Source organism: Neomonachus schauinslandi, chromosome 10, assembly GCF_002201575.2.
Source record: "Neomonachus schauinslandi chromosome 10, ASM220157v2, whole genome shotgun sequence".
NCBI classification, from domain to species: domain Eukaryota; kingdom Metazoa; phylum Chordata; class Mammalia; order Carnivora; family Phocidae; genus Neomonachus; species Neomonachus schauinslandi.
The window spans coordinates 48,615,237-48,628,345 of record NC_058412.1 but is presented as its reverse complement, the minus strand read 5'-3'; positions in this window follow the sequence as shown (position 1 = coordinate 48,628,345).

The following is a 13,109-nucleotide window of genomic DNA, read 5'->3' as shown; positions in this document are numbered from 1 at the left end:
CCTTCGGCTCAGGTCATGATCCTGGAGTCCTGGGATTGAGCCCCTCATTGGACTCCCCACTCGGTGGGGAGTCTGCTTCTCCCTCTGACCCTCCCCCCTCTCATGCTCTCTCTGTCTCATTCTTTCTCAAATAAATAAAATCCTTAAAATAAAATAAAATAAAAAATTAAGTGTTTTCAGGTGCATTTACCTTTTTTTTTTAAGATTCATTTATTTATTTTAGACAGAGAGTGCATATGCAAGCAGTGGGAGGGGCAGAGAGAATCTGAACAGACTCCCCACTGAGGGTGGAGCCCAATGAGGGGCTCTAGATGGGGCTTGTTGTGGGGTTTAATCCCATGACCCCAAGATCATGACCTGAGCCGAAATAAGGAGTCCACACTCAACTGACTGAGCCACCCAGCTGCCCCACTATTGTCTTTTTTATTGTAGCTATCTTAGTGGATGTGAAGTGATAATCTCATTGTGACTTTGATTTGAATGTCCCCTGTTGGCTGCTGTCGAGATCTTTTCATCTGCTTATTGGCCACATGAAAGAAATTTACTTTTATCTTCCTTTAAAGTTGTCTCAGCCCCTCAAAGGATGATACAACAACCTAAAAGGGGTTCCAGTTCAATAACATAGTTCACTGTCTCCATGACATCACCATCCCTTTGTTCCTCAACACTCATCAATCCAGATTCTACACCCCACCTGACCTCCTGAAAAAATTTGTCTCATCAATCTCTCCAGTGTCTTAGCTTCTAAATTCCATGGGTATTTTTCAGTCCTTATCTTACTTGCCACTTAGTTCTATCTGGCCCATCCTACCAGACTCATTTGATCACAGTGATTTCATTTTTCAAGAACCTCTTTCTTAAAAAACACAAAACCTCTTTCTTATTCCCTGTGATCTGGTTTCTATAAGGTGAGATTGGGGGGCACAGAAAAGGGAAGACCATGACCAGAATGTTGTAATAGTTTACTTTAGTCACACTTTCTTAGTAGCAAGTGACAGAAACCCACACTGTTTGTATTTCCATCTGACCTGTCTTATATTTTCTTTCCCACTAGACTGTGAGATTACTTAAAAATAAAATCTTTAATGGGGTGCATGGGTGGCTCAGTCGTTAAGCGTCTGCTTTCGGCTCGGATCATGATCCCAGGGTCCTGGGGTCGAGCCCCGCATCGGGCTGCCTGCTCAGCAGGAGGCCTGTTTCTCCCTCTCCCACTCCCCCTGCTTGTGTTCCTGCTCTTACTATCTCTCTCTGTCAAATAAATAAGTAAAATCTTTAATAAATAAATAAATAAATAAAAATAAAATCTTTAAAAAAATAATAAAGTGAAGCAAGATAGAAGAATGACTAAAAAGCTCATGTGACTGTTTGAAAACTGCCAGTGCTACTTAATAATCATATGATCTTTTAAGTATTTTATAACCCTTTGCCTCGGTTTTCTCATCTGTAAAATGGGGAACAACCTCATAGGGTTGTGAGTCTATTCTTGGAACATATACTGGATTAACTTTTGCTATTTAAAAAGAAATTTTGACATGTCTTATTGAGACAGAGAAACTGAAGGGACCCCATGAGAAAAAAGCTGTTGTTTTTTTTTTCTCTTTGCTTCTCTTCCGGTTCTATTCTTGCTAGGACCTGCACCCCTACCCCACTCTACACACCCCTTGTAATGCAATAGCATATGTCCTCCTTGTAAGGGACAAAGAGATAATGATGTCTTTGGAGTCTTCCAGCACAATATATAACATCTAAGGAGTGACTGGGTGAGGTCATCATAAAGGTTCTCTAAGACCACTGACTCCAAATACCTTGATGCCTAGATCCCTGGCTTTAGGGAATGAGTGACTTAGGGACACCTGGACCCTGTCCTTGTTCTGACCAGTTCCTGGATGCCTAAGAGGCTACGTGCACTACACCAGACCACAATCACTAATAAAACCCCAGGCCCCAAGCGAAGATGAGACATCCAGCCAAATCTCCTGGATGCTCCGTCTGTATCTCTCTCACTCTCTCTGTATATATACCTTCAGTAAACTCTGCTTTCACCTACTGCTGGCTCAGGTTTGATTTCTATCCTGCATGAAGCCAAGGACTCTCTTCACTAGTCCTACGGGACTCCCTCTGGGTCCTCGGACTAGGCCTACCCACGTCATTATCACCTCTATTGGATGGCCAGCTTCCTGACAGCAAGTCCCTGATTTGTTTACTTTTGTGTTTTACACGTGTGAACTGTGGGGCTTTGTGTCAGTGTAGATATTCGGAAAATACTTGCTACGTGAATGTGATTGGATAGCTGGCTATATATTATTTTATTTATTATTTTTTAAAGATTTATTTATTGGGCGCCTGGGTGGCTCAGTTGGTTAAGCGACTGCCTTCGGCTCAGGTCATGATCCTGGAGTCCCGGGATCGAGTCCCGCGTCGGGCTCCCTGCTCAGCGGGGAGCCTGCTTCTCCCTCTCCCGCTCCCCCCTCTTGTGCTCTCTCTCTCTCTCAAATAAATAAATAAAATCTTAAAAAAAAAAAAAAGATTTATTTATTTATTTTAGAGAGTTGTCGGGGGAGGAGGGGCACAGGGAGAGGGAGAGAGAGTCTCAAGCAGATTCCATACTAAGCACAAAACCTGACTTGGAGCCCAATCCCACGACCCAGAGACCATGACCTGAGCCAAAATCAAGAGTCGGATTCCCAACCAACTGAGCCACACAGGCACCCCTATATATTATTTTAGACTAATTCCTTAATTGATGTAGTCCCTGAATTTCAGTAGTTTTGTATAGCTTGGGAAGTAGTTATATATGTTTGCCCAGAAAGTACATGCTCACCTTTTTTTTTTTTTGTCTTTTCTCTACCATGGGTTTCCCCAGTTGAGAACAATTTTTGATCAAATGACTGTGAAATGACCATATATGGCAGTACATTTGTTCTGGGAGGGATGGAAGTACTCTCCCCAGACACTTTTACAAGGAAGCCATGTGGGAAAACCACAGAAATATATCACTAGGAACCTGTGGGAAAGCTGAGGAAAGTCCTATGCTGGTTCTGTACCCTTAGCTTCTGAGAGAGAACACAGCCACTAAATGCTAGAGCAGTGGTAAATTGGAAACTAGATCTATGTGTTTTGGATACCCATGTATTTTCTTTTCTTTTTTTTTTTAAAGATTTTTATTTATTTATTCATGAGAGACAGAGAGAGAGAGAGGCAGAGGGAGAAGCAGGCTCCCAAGGAGCAGGGAGCCCGATGCGGGACTCGATCCCAGGACCCTGGGATCATGACCTGAGCCGAAGGCAAACGCTTAACCATCTGAGCCACCCAGGCGCCCCCATGTATTTTCTATGAGAATTTTTTATATGGTACTTTCAACTTGTTGTACACATGCTCTCTGTGTCACACACACACACAATTATTCTAGACCATATAGTCTCATAGAATTACAGTGTGAGCCACTTGTATAATTTAAAACTTTCTAGGAGATATATATATATTTCTAGGATATATATGTATATATATTTTTAAAAGATTTTATTTATTTGAGAGAGAGAGCATGAACTGGAGGGATGAGCAGAGGGAGAGGGAGAAGCAGACCCCTCGCTGAGCAGGGAGCCCAACATGGGGCTCAATCCCGGGGCCCTGGGATCATGACCTGAGCTGAAGGCAGACGCTTAACCAACTGAGCGGCCCAGGTGCCCCTCTAGGATATATATTTTAAAAAGCAGAAATAAACACAAACAAAAAACCCAGGTGGAATTAATCGTGATAATATATTTTATTTAACCCAATATACCCCAAATAATGTGATTTTAACATGGAATCAATTTTAAAATAGTGAGTGAGCCATGTTGCTTTTTTTTCATTCTAAGTCATCAAAATATGAGTGTATTTTACATACACGCAGCTTAATCCAGACTATCCACATTTCAAGTGCTCAGTAGCCACATATGGCTAGTGGCTGCCATACGGGATGGTATAGTTCTAGATCAACTGTATGACCCTCTGATGATACAATTTCAGTACCGTGGGTCCATTTGTGCTTGCTCTTGTTGGTACTAAAGTGCCAAGTTGTTATGACCTAATGAAATATTAACAGAAGCAAATGATATGAAAACAATGCATTAGCACCAAGTGACAGTTACATGATGCCATGGTTGAATGAAGAAACCAAGGAAAAGGAAAATTGTGGGAGAAGAGTCATAGCTCAGTAGATGGTGGTACAGGATGCCCTGCGCAAAAGAACTTGCCCTGGACCTGTCACTACCATATTCATGTTTCAGGTGATTTCATTTCATCCAAGTATAACCTGTCACATTGTGATGATGGTATTTTGATTTTATTAACTTCAGTAGTTTTGTTGGTGTTTAATTTATAACTGTTTTTTTAAAAGATTTAATTTATTTATTTTTTGACACAGAGAGACACAGTGAGAGAGGGAACACAAGCAGGGGGAGTGGGAGAGGGAGAAGCAGGCTTCCCGCCGAGCAGGGTGCCCGATGCGGGGCTCGAACCCAGGACCCTGGGATCATGACCTGAGCTGAAGGCAGATGCTTAACGACTGAGCCACCCAAGTGCCCCTATAACTGTGTTTTTTGATAGCTGTAAAAAGCTATAAACATAAAAACATGTATGGATTTATGGTTTTATAATAATTTATATTATTTAAATAATGTGATTACCATGAAAATATTTCCAAACAGCATGGGGAGAAAGGAATTCATGAAAGTTCTTCCCTCTTTTAATGGGATTGTTCAAGTTGGGCATCTCCTCTGAGGATATGAAAGGCCACCCATTTATTAAAAAACCTTTCAGGATAGCTAGATTTGGGGGTGGGGGAAGTGAGGAGTCTGAGGGATTTGGGGGAAAACCTAGGTCAATATTTGACCAGGATATCAATATAGTTCACTTATGAATCAAAGATAAGATTTCTGAGTTGGGGAAGGGAGATCTTGAGCTAATTACTAATTGCTGCAGGGCAATTGCCCCCTTCCTGGGGCCAACGCACACAGCCTATAGTCTCCTTGGCTCAGTTGTCTAAAGAGATCATTGCCCACCATCTGTTCACAGCAGATGCTGAAAGCAGAAGCTAAGCAGTAAATTATAAAGTAGCCAGGACTGCCTTTTCGAACCTCTCCAGGCCCCCACCGCCACCCCCATTCATCACTCAGTTCCCCTTTTCAGCTCTCTGGGACAGAATTTGCAACCTTGCATTTTCATTCTGTGTAAGTGTCCTGTCTGATCATTCGCAGAACTCCAGCTTTGCCGCACCGACCTCACTCACACGCGGGGCCTCTTACCACGTGGCTCACGGCAAGGTGCCCGCCCCTCCCGGGCTAGCGGGTCTCTCAGCAGCAGCGCGCGTTTTAGCCCCTGTCACAAATGAGTGAAAAAAGACAGGCAGTAAAGTTGCTAAGTCGTCCTTGCCCGCTATATCAGGGCTCAGATGGCAGATTGTGACAGAGAAATCCCAATGTATCAGACACCGCAAACACTCAGCCAAGAAGTGGATGAAAAGTTTCCACTTTGAAAGTATCTTAAGTCTAAGGTCAGACCTCTGCCAGTCACCTAGACGGGTGAGTAAAATACATGGTCCTTGCTCTCCTGGAGCTTACATTCAGTTGGAGAAGACAGGTATTAATCAAATAACCACATAGCTACTCTTAGGAGGAAAAGCACAGAATGCATTATGATTAAGAGCATTCCGAGCGCGTCATGAGAGACATAAGAGAGACCAGGGAGTCTTAGGAGATGCCACTGAAGCCGAGCCTCCAGAACATGAGTTAGCCAACTGAGGACAGAGGGGAGAGGGTCCACGTAGAGTCAGCAGTATTCTCAGAGGCTTTGAAGTGGGTGTTTGTTTTGATCATGGCTCCAAAAGAAGCCGGCGAATGTGGCAGGCAAGGGGAAAAGGGAAGGGAGCCGAAGGCAATCACCAAGAATCTTGGGTCTTATTTGAAGCAAGGTGGCCAGTCAACGAGAAGTTTTCAGGAGAAGGATGATGCCAGCTACACTGTAAAACGCTGAAGCAGTTAAGAGGCTATTGCCGTTGTCTGGACAGTGAGATGGAGCTGACCTGGACTGGAGCATCGGAGAGAGGCAGATGGAACTGAGCTCTATTCTGGAGAAAGAATGTGCAGGTCTCAGTGCAGAGCTAAATGTTGTCAAGGCTGGGTCCTGTGTTTCTGGCACAAACAACTAACTGGTAGTTGGTTTGTCCCAATTACTAAGAGAGAAAAGACTGGGAGGAAAAGCAGCTTTGGGGGTAGAGTGGGAGTTCTGTTCTGAATGCGTTAACTCTGAAATGTTGACAATACAGATACACTCAGGTGTGGAGCTCAGAAAAGAGACCAGGATGGAGCTAAACCTGGGAGTTAGCAGGATGCCTGGGTGGCTCAGCCAGTTAAGCATCGGCCTTCCGCTCAGGTCATGATCTCCAGGTCCTGGGATTGAGCCCTGCATCCACATCAGCATCTGGTTCCTTGCTCAGTGGGGGGCCTGCTTCTCCCTCTCCCTCTGCCTCTCCCCCTGCTGGTGCTCTCTCTTGCTACCTCTCTCTCAAATAAATAAATAAAATCTTAAAAAAACAAAAAACAACTTGGGAGTTAGCAGCATATAAATATTCACAGCCTGGCAGAGGATAAAATAGCCGAGGGGAGGGTAGAGAGTGCCAGTATAGAACTGATATTTAAAGGCCACATAGAGGAGAAGAACTTTGAGAGGAAACAGCCAGAGAAGTAGAAGGGAAAGTAGGAGGGGATCTTATGAAAGCAAGAGAAGAATCTTGAAGGATAAGAGAGAAGGTCAACCCTGTTGAATGATCTCGAAGTTTCCGGTTAAGATGAGGACTAAAGGGGAAGTCTATGAAAGCAGTGACTGTGGGGAAATCTGATGGCTTTCTCATCTTCAGGTTCCACCTCAGTGATTCAGGACAGAAGCCTTGTAACCACCATCCGTGTGGGGGGAGGGACCCGGACAGGAACCAGATGTACTGATGAAAACCTCTGTCACCCAAGCATGGCTTGCTCTACTCACTCAAGAGTAGCTTTCTCTGAAAGTGTACTGTTTCTTGAGTGAGAAATGGTGAAAAAAATTTGGGTCAAGTTGCCTTCTGCCATGGAGACTCCAATGACTCCAAAGTTTTAAATGCCTTTTCTCTCATATTTTTTTCACCATTTTACTTTGCTCTATTAATTCTGCCACTTGAGAGCTGTACACCAAGGGCGAGTTATTTCACCTCTTTGTGTCTTGCTTTTCCCCATTGGTAAAATAAGGATAATACTACAATAGGTATGAGGATTGGATAATACATGGAAAACACTTAAAACTGTGCCTCGTATATGTTGACTATTATTAGTCTCAAAAACCAAAGTTTGGGTTGATGACTTCTTTCCTTTTCTCTTAATGTTCAAAAATGAATTTTCTTGCATCTTCAAAAAGGAAAGGAGGAGCACCTGCGTGGCTCAGTCGGTTGAGCAGCCGATTCTTGGTTTCAGCTCAGGTCATGATCTCAGGGTCCTGGGATTGAGCCCCCCACGGTGCTGTGCTCTCTGCTCAGTGAGGGTTCTGCTTGTGGATTCTCTCTCTCTCTCCCTCTCACCCAGCTCTTTCTCTCTCTAATAAATAATCTTAAAAAAAATAAAAGGAAAGGAAAGGAATTTGAAAATTAGATCCACTATTTACTAGCCATATGATTTTGGGGAAGTTACTAATCTGTCTGTGCCTCAGTTTCTTGATCTATAACATAGGAATATTGTAGTAAACTACTTTATAGGGTTAATGCAAGGACTAAATGAGTTATTAAGCATAAAGCATTTAGAACATAAAGCCTGGAACACAGAAAGCTAAGTGCTACCTGTTAGTTATGTTGTTCTCTGCAGCAAATAATTCCCCTCAATATTACTACCACCTTTAATCTTAAATGGAATAAAATCAGGACAAATAGTAAGTGTGTAGAATTATTTTCTTGATAAAATACATGTTGTAATCGATTTATAATTAATTATAAGGAGGTAATAAGCAAGAACATCCTGGATTGGCATCCAAGTACTGATGTTTGGGAGACAAGCAATATTTTCCATAACAATTCTTGGTGCTGTTCTCAGAATCATGTATTTTTAACCACTCTGGTAAAATATCATCTCTATTTTTTTAAATAAGATTTTATTTATTTATCTGAGAGAGAGAAAGAGAGCACAAGCAGGTAGAGGGGCAGAGGGAGAAACATACTGCTAAGCAGGGAGCCCGATGTGGGGCTCGATCCCAGGATCCTGGGATCATGACCTGAGCCAAAGGCAGACACTTAACCCACTGAACCGCCCAGGCACTCCTATCATCTCTATTTAAAAACACACACACACACACACACACAAATACAACATTTTTTAAATGGTAAAAATTTAATGAGTTCTTTTTAGCTGGCCATAAAAACAAAAAAGAAAAGAAAAAGGAGGAGGAAGAAGAAGACAAAGAAGAAAAGGAAACAAAGGAAGGCTTGTTAGAGTATAAGCTTCCGGGAGAATCATGTCCTTAAATGTTCTGTAACCTTGTCAGGATTCCTTGTTCTACATTCTGGCCACTATATTCTGCCAGATGCCCTGTCTTCTGTCTGACCTAACACAACAGTGATAGACGTGTTTTGTGGAAGGGCATTGGTTCTGGAGGAAGACACACCTATGTTTAATCTTGGCACTGCCATTCCTAGCTGGTGATCACGGGCAAATTACTTTAAATTTGTGAATTTGTGTCTTCTATAATAGAGATAATAATAGAATGACATCATAGGAATGATAGGATTATGTGAGCAAATGTAGGGGAATTATCTAGCACAGTTCCTGGCATGTGGCTAATGGTCTATGAATTTAGTTCCCTTCTTCCCCAACCTCTCACTCTCTGTCCCCTTTCCTTTCCTGCCAGTAGAGTCAGGTTTACTTACTTCTCCTTGAAATTCCAGGGGTGCCTGGGTGGCTCAGATGGATAAGCATCTGCCTTGGGCTCAAGTCATGCATGGTCTCTAGGTCCTGGGATTGAGCCCTGTGTCGGGCTAACTGCTCAGCAGGGAGTCTGCTCCTCCCTTTCCTCCTGCCTCTCCCCTCTGCTCGCGCTCTCTCTCTCTCAAATGAATAAATAAAATCTTTTAAAAAAATAAAGAGGGGCACCTGGGTGGCTCAGTCGGTTAAGCATCTGCCTTCGGCTCAGGTCATGATCCCAGGGTCCTGGGATCGAGCCCCACACCGGGCTACCTGCTCAGCGGGATGCCTGCTTCTCCCTCTCCCACTCCCCCTGCTTGTGTTCCCTCTCTCGCTGTGTCTCTCTCTGTCAAATAAATAAATAAAATCTTAAAAAAATAAAAAAAGAAAGAAAGAAATTAGGAGAAAACTGAGTTGCATCATTTCAGGGTACCACACTGACTCCCCCAGATACAGAGGAACCCCTTAAACTGAAGGACCCCCAGTTCAAAAGACAGGAAAGAGAACCGAAGAAAGAACCTAAATCTTGGAAATTCTGAGGCCGGTATTCTCCAAACACAAGATCCTTTTTAAAATTTTTTATTTATTTTTTATTTATTTATTTTTGAGAGAGAGCACAAGCATGAGCAGGGGTAGGGGCAGAGGGAGAGAATCTTTCAAGCAGACTCCCCGCTGAGTGTGGAGCCCCATTCGGGGCTTGATCCCACTACTCATGAGCTGAAACCAAGAGTCGGATGCTTAACTGACTGAGCCACCTAGGTGCCCCATTCCCAGCTTTTTAGGAGCTAGGATGTACTGCCTATGAGTCTCCAGGGCTCCTTTTCCTTGTCGAAGGCCCTGCCAAAAAGGCTGGACATACTCCTCATTTTCCTTCTCCCCACCTACACTTTCACTATGGTCACAGAGGCAATTCCAGTCTAAAGGCAAGAAGAGGAATTTGCCATGAATTATGGGTCCCTCTGCTAAGCTCCCAGAGCCCTCTGGGCATACCTCTATCACTTACCACTTAACTGCTAACATGATTTGTCTTCCATCCCACTGGGCTAGAAATCTGGTTAGTCTGAGTTTGCATCTTACTTGACATTTTTATATCCTTACTTCTAAGCACAATACCATTCGTTCACATCTGTTGTCTTGAAGGTGCTCAGTACCACATTTTTTCCCTTACTTTCTTTTCTTGTTCGCTGTGTGTCTGCCTTATCCCCAAGTGCCATGAGGGTAGAAATCTTACTGGTCTTTTTCTTTTCTTTTCTTTTCTTTTTTTTTTTTTTAAAGATTTTATTTATTTATTTGACAGAGAGAGAGAGATAGCGAGAGCAGGAACACAAGCAGGGGGAGTGGGAGAGCGAGAAGCAGGCTTCCTGCCGAGCAGGGAGCCCGATGTGGGACTCGATCCCAGGACCCTGGGATCATGACCCGAGCCGAAGGCAGACGCTTAACGACTGAGCCACCCAGGCACCCTCTTTTCTTTTTTTTAAGATTTATTTATTTATTTGAGAGAGAGAGCATGAGCAAGTGGGGGGAGGGGCAGAGGGAGAGAGAGAATCCTGAAGCAGACTCCCCACTGAGCAAGGAGCCAGACCCTGAGATCATGACCTGAGCCAAAACCAAGAGTCAGCTGCTTCACCTACTAAGCCACCCAGGTGCCCCACTGGTCTTTTTCTTTTTTTAATTTGAAATAATTTCAGACCCATAAGTTCAGAGAACGCTCTTCACCCACTTCCTAGTTGTTAATATGTTACAATTGCCATATGGTGTATCAGTTTCTCTTTATGTATATACATTGTTATGGACTGCAGTGTGCCTTTCCCCAAATTCATTTGTTGAATCCCTCAACCCCAGTACCTTAGAATGTGACTGCATTTGGAAATAGAGCCTTTAGAAACATAATGAAGTTAAAATGAGGTGGTTAGGGTAGCTCCAAATCCAATCTGACTGGTGTCTTTATGAGAAGAGGTGATTAAGGTATCCAGAGAGACAGCAGAGGTGTACTGCCTTAGGGGAAACCCATGAGCGGACAGCGAGAGGGCAGCCATACGCAAGGCAAGGAGAGAGGCCTCAAGAGAGAAAACGCCCTGCCAACACCTTGATCATGGACTTCCAGCTTCTAGAACTGGGACAAAATAAATTTCTGTTGTTTAAGCTACCCCGTCTACGATATTCTGTTATGACACCCTTAACAAATCAATCTTTATACAGGTGACCCTTGAACCACATGGGTTTGAACTGCTTGGGTCCACCATGTAGAATTTTTTCGATAAATACAGTACAGTACTAGAAATGTATTTTTCTCTTCCTTGATTTTCTTGATAACATTTTCTTTTCTCTAGCTTAACTTTTTTTTTTTAAGATTTTATTCATTTATTTGTCAGAGAGAGAGAGAGCACAAGCAGAGGGAGTGACAGGCAGAGGCAGAGAGAGAAGCAGGCTCCCTGATGAACAAGGAGCCTGATGTGGCACTCAATCCCAGGACCCTGGGATCATGACCTGAGCCGAAGGCAGACACTTAGCCAACTGAGCCACCCAGAGGCCTCTCTCTAGCTTATTGTATTGTAAAAAAAATATATGGATATAATACATATAACATAAAAATACATGTTAATTGACTGTTTATGTTATCAGTAAAGCTTTTGGTCAATAGTAGGATATTAGTAGTTAAGTTTCTGGGGAGTCAAAAGTGATGTGAGGATTTTTGACTAGGTGGGGGTGTGCACTCATAACCCCCCAGTTATTCAAAGGTCAACTGTATTATATTATGCTATGTTATATTATATATATATATTTTTCTGAACCATTTGAAGACATGATGTCTCTTTATTTCTAAAGCCAAGTACATTCTTTTATGTAACCACAATATGGTTAAGTAAAGCAGGAAATTAACACTAATACCATGCTATTAGCTGATCTACAGACTTTATTAATATTTTGCCAATTGTCCTGTAATATCCTTTACAGCAAAGAGAAAGGAAAAAGAAAAATGAAATAAAGAGGGCACCTGGGTGGCTCAGTCAGTTAAGCGGCTGCCTTTGGCTCAGGTCATGATCCCAGTGTGCCGGGATCGAGTCCCGTGTTGGGCTCCCTGCTCAGCATGGAGTCTGCTTCTCCCTCTGCCCCTCACTCTGCTCAGGCTCACTCGCTCTCACGTCCTCTCTCTCTCAAATAAATAAAATCTTAAAAAAGAAAAGAAAAGAAAAATGAAATAAAGAGAAAGAAAAATAATTTTTTTGGTTCCAAATCACACATTACATTTGTCATGTCTAGACTTCTCTAACCTAGAACAGTTCCTCATGCTTTGTTTTTCATGACTTTGACATTTTTCAAAGAGTACAGGCTGCTTTTCTTGTAGAATGTCTCTCAGTTTGGGCTTGTCTGATACTTCCTTGTGATTAGATTAAGATCCACTAGTATATTCCAAAATTTCAGGAATATGGGTTTTTCCTAGACTGTTTTAATATTCCAGGTCTTTGTTCTCTCCTCTCAGTGTGTAAATGAAAAATCTGTAATAGTTTTTAGGGGACTTAATGGTTTAGGAAAAAATCACTTCATTCAATTTTCAGACTTGTGAAGAGTTAGGAAGTGATGTGTCCTCCTTAATGCATCATAATGGCGTGTCTGTTCCATTACCGATGGTGTTAACTTTGATCACTCGTTTAAGGTCATGACTTTCAGGTTTCCCTTTGTAAATTTACTATTTTCCCCCTTTACTATTTTTTTTTAAAGATTTTATTTATTTATTTGACAGAGAGAGACACAGCGAGAGAGGGAATACAAGCAGGGGGAATGGGAGAGGGAGAAGCAGGCTTCCCGCGGAGCAGGGAGCCCGATGCGGGGCTCAAACCCAGGACCCTGGGATCATGAACTGAGCCGAAGGCAGACGCTTAACGACTGAGCCACCCAGGCGCCCCCCCCCTTTACTATTAATAAGTATTTTGTGGGAGAGATACTTTTACACTATGCAAAAAGGGTAGCCAGATAAAATACAGGAAGCCCGGTTTAATTTTAATCTCAGATGACCATCGAATACTATCCTACTACAAGTATGACCCCTGCTCCTAAATTATTTATCCAAAATTCAAATTTAATTGAGTGTCTTGTATTTTTTGCAAGATCTGGCAACCCAGTAAGTACATACCTGTTCCTCATCCAGTTTCATCC